At 42.6% G+C, this 3664-nt stretch overlaps 1 non-coding gene across 1 annotated transcript; it reads right to left on the bottom strand.

Moving 5' to 3' along the window:
• Nucleotides 1-291: 291 nt before the first annotated feature.
• On the bottom strand, nucleotides 292-395 carry LOC112719468 (small nucleolar RNA R71). Its single transcript, XR_003161769.1, has one exon. It is a non-coding gene; the product is annotated as a small nucleolar RNA R71 (small nucleolar RNA).
• Between the last annotated feature and the right edge of the window lie 3269 nt (nucleotides 396-3664).

Here is a 3664-nt window from a genome sequence, read left to right as displayed (position 1 = left end):
AACAATTTTGAGCTGAAATCTCAGCTAGTTGCTTTGATGCAACAAAACTGCAAGTTTCATGGACTTCCATCTGAAGATCCTTATCAGTTTTTAACTGAGTTCTTGCAGATTTGTGAGACTGTAAAGACGAATGGAGTAGATCCTGAAGTCTACAGGCTCATGCTTTTCCCTTTTGCTGTAAGAGACAGAGCTAGAACATGGTTAGACTCACAACCTAAAGATAGCCTGGACTCCTGGGAAAAGCTGGTCCCGGCCTTCTTGGATAAATTCTTTCCTCCTCAAAAGCTGAGCAAGCTTAGAGTGGATGTTTAGACCTTCAAACAAAAAGATGGTGAATCCCTCTGTGAAGCTTGGGAAAGATACAAGCAGTTGACCAAAAGATGTCCATCTGACATGTTTTCAGAATGGACCATATTAGATATATTCTATTATGGTCTATCTGAGTTTTCGAAAATGTCATTGGACCATTCTGCAGGTGGATCCATTCACCTAAAGAAAACACCTGCAGAAGCTCAAGAACTCATTGACATGGTTGCAAATAACTAATTCATGTACACTTCTGAGAGGAATTCCGTGAATAATGGGACGCCTCAGAGGAAGGGAGTTCTTGAAATTGATGCTCTGAATGCCATATTGGCTCAGAACAAAGTGTTGACTCAGCAAGTCAACATGATCTCTCAAAGTCTGAATGGATGGCAAAATGCATCCAACAGTACTAAAGAGGCAGCTTCTGAAGAAGCTTATGATCCTGAGAACCCTGCAATAGCAGAGGTAAATTACATGGGTGAACCTTATGGAAACACCTATAACTCATCATGGAGAAATCACCCAAATTTCTCATGGAAGGATCAACAAAAGCCTCAACAAGGCTTTAATAATGGTGGAAGAAATAGGCTCAGTAATAATAAACCTTTTCCATCATCTTCTCAGCAACAGACAGAGAATTCTGAACAAAGCTCCTCTAATTTAGCAAATTTAGTTTCTGATCTGTCAAAAGCGACTTTCAGTTTCATGAGTGAAATAAGATCCTCCATCAGAAATCTGGAGGCACAAGTGGGCCAGTTGAGTAAGAAAGTCATTGAAACTCCTCCCAGTATTCTCCCAAGCAATACAGAAGAGAATCCAAAAGGAGAGTGCAAGGCCATTAATGTAATCAATATGGCCGAATACACAAGGGAGGAGGAGGACAAAAATCCTAGAGAGGAAGACCTCCTGGGACGTCTCTCAAGCAAGAGGGAGTTTCCTATTAAGGATCCAAAGGAATCTGAAGCTCATATAGAGACCATAGAGATTCCATTAAATCTCCTTCTTCCATTCATGAGCTCTGAAGACTATTCGTCCTCTGAAGAGAATGAAGAAGTGACTGGAGAGCAAGCTGCTCAATATTTAGGAGCTATCATGAAGCTGAATGCCAAGTTATTTGGTAATGACACTTGGGAAAGTGAACCTCCCTTGCTCATTAGTGAACTAGATACCTGGATTCAGCAAATTTTACCTCAAAAGAGATAAGATCCTGGCAAGTTCTTAATACCTTGTACCATAGGCACCATGACCTTTGAAAAATCTCTATGTGATCTGAGGTCAGGGATAAATCTTATGCCACTCTCTGTAATGGAGAAGCTGGGGATCATTGAGGTACAACCTGCCTTGTTCTCATTACAATTGGCAGACAAGTCATTAAGACAAGCTTTTGGAGTAGTAGAGGACGTGTTAGTAAAGGTTGAAGGCCTTTACATCCCTGCTGATTTCATAATCTTAGACACTAGGAAGGAAGAGGATGAGTGCATCATCCTTGGAAGACCTTTCCTAGCCACAGCAGGAGCTGTGATAGATGTCAACAGAGGTGAATTAGTCCTTCAATTGAATGGGGACTACCTTGTGTTTAAGGCACATGGCCATCCCTCTGTGACAAAAGAGAGTAAGCATGAAGAGCTTCTCTCAGTACAGAGTCAAAAAGAGCCCCGACAGTCAAACTCTAAGTTTGGTGTTGGGAGGCCATATCCAAACTCTAAGTTTGGTGTTGGGACTATACAACATTGACCTGATCACCTTTGTGGCTCCATTAGAGCCCACTGTCAAGCTAATGACATTAAAAGAGCGCTTGTTGGGAGGCAACCCAATTTTTATTTATCTAATTTTTATTTTATTTTTATTTTATGTTTTATTAGGTGCATGATCATGTGGAGTCACGAAAAAAATATAAAAATTAAAAACAGAAGCAAAAATAGCAGAAGAAAAATCACACCCTAGAGGGAGGATATACTGGCGTTCAACGCCAGTAAGGAGCATCTGGCTGGCGTTCAACGCCAGAACAGAGCATGAATCTGGTGCTGAACGCCAGAAACAAGCAACATTCTAGCGTTTGAACGCCAGGAATGTGCCTTGAGGAAAGCTGGCGCTGAACGCCAGTAACAAGCATGGAACTGGCGTTCAACGCCAGAAACATGCTACACATGGGCGTTGAACGCCCAGAGTGTGCATCATCTCGGCGTTTAAACGCCAGAATGGTGTGCAAAGGCATTCTACATGCCTAATTGGTGCAGGGATGTAAATCCTTGACACCTCAGGATCTGTGGACCCCACAGGATCATCTCAGGATCTGTGGACCCCACAGGATCCCCACCTAACATATTCCCACCTTACCTCCTAATCCTATAACACTCTTCCCCATATCACACTTCCCAACAACTTCAATCTCTCTTCCCAATTACCCCTTTCACCACTCACATCCATCCACTCTTCCCCATAAAACCCCACCTACCTTCGAAATTCAAAAACACTTTCCCACCCAAACCCACCCTAAATGACCGAAACTACAACCTCTCCCCTCCCTATATATACCCTTCCATTCTACTTCATTTTCACACAACACAACCCCCTCTTCTATACCTTGGCCGAATCCATCTCCCCTCACTCTCCTCCATATTTTCTTCTTCTTCTTCTCTTTTTTCTTCTTCTCTTGCTCGAGGGCGAGCAATATTTTAAGTTTGGTGTGGTCAAAGCATAATCTTTTTTGTTTTCCATTACCATCAATGGCACCTAAGGCCGGAGAATCCTCTAGAAAAGGAAAAGGGAAGACAAAAGCTTCTACATCTGAGTCATGGGAGATGGAAAGATTCATCTCCAAAAGCCATCAAGACCACTTCTATGATGTTGTGGCAAAGAAGAAGGTGATCCTAGAGGTCCCTTTCAAGCTCAAGAAAAATGAGTATCCAGAGATCCGACATGAGATCCGAAGAAGAGGTTGGGAAGTCCTAACCAACCCCATGCAACAAGTCAGAATCTTAATGGTTCAAGAATTCTATACCAATGCATGGATCACTAGGAACCATGATCAAAGTATGAACCCGAGTCCAAAGAATTATCTCACAATGGTTCGGGGAAAATACTTAGATTTTAGTCCAGAAAATGTGAGGTTGGCGTTTAACTTGCCCATGATGCAAGAAGATGCACGCCCCTACACTAGAAGGGTCAACTTTAATCAAAGGTTGGACCAAGTCCTAATGGACATATGTGTGGAAGGAGCTCAATGGAAAAGAGACTCCAAAGGCAAGCCAGTTCAACTGAGAAGACTGGACCTCAAGCCTGTGGCTAGAGGATGGTTGGAGTTCATTCAACGCTCCATCATTCCCACTAGCAACCGATCTAAAGTTACTGTAGATCG

Source organism: Arachis hypogaea, chromosome 10 (assembly GCF_003086295.3).
Source record: "Arachis hypogaea cultivar Tifrunner chromosome 10, arahy.Tifrunner.gnm2.J5K5, whole genome shotgun sequence".
Classification (NCBI taxonomy): domain Eukaryota; kingdom Viridiplantae; phylum Streptophyta; class Magnoliopsida; order Fabales; family Fabaceae; genus Arachis; species Arachis hypogaea.
The sequence above is the reverse complement of the archived record's forward strand: the minus strand, read 5'-3'. Positions and strand labels throughout refer to the sequence as shown.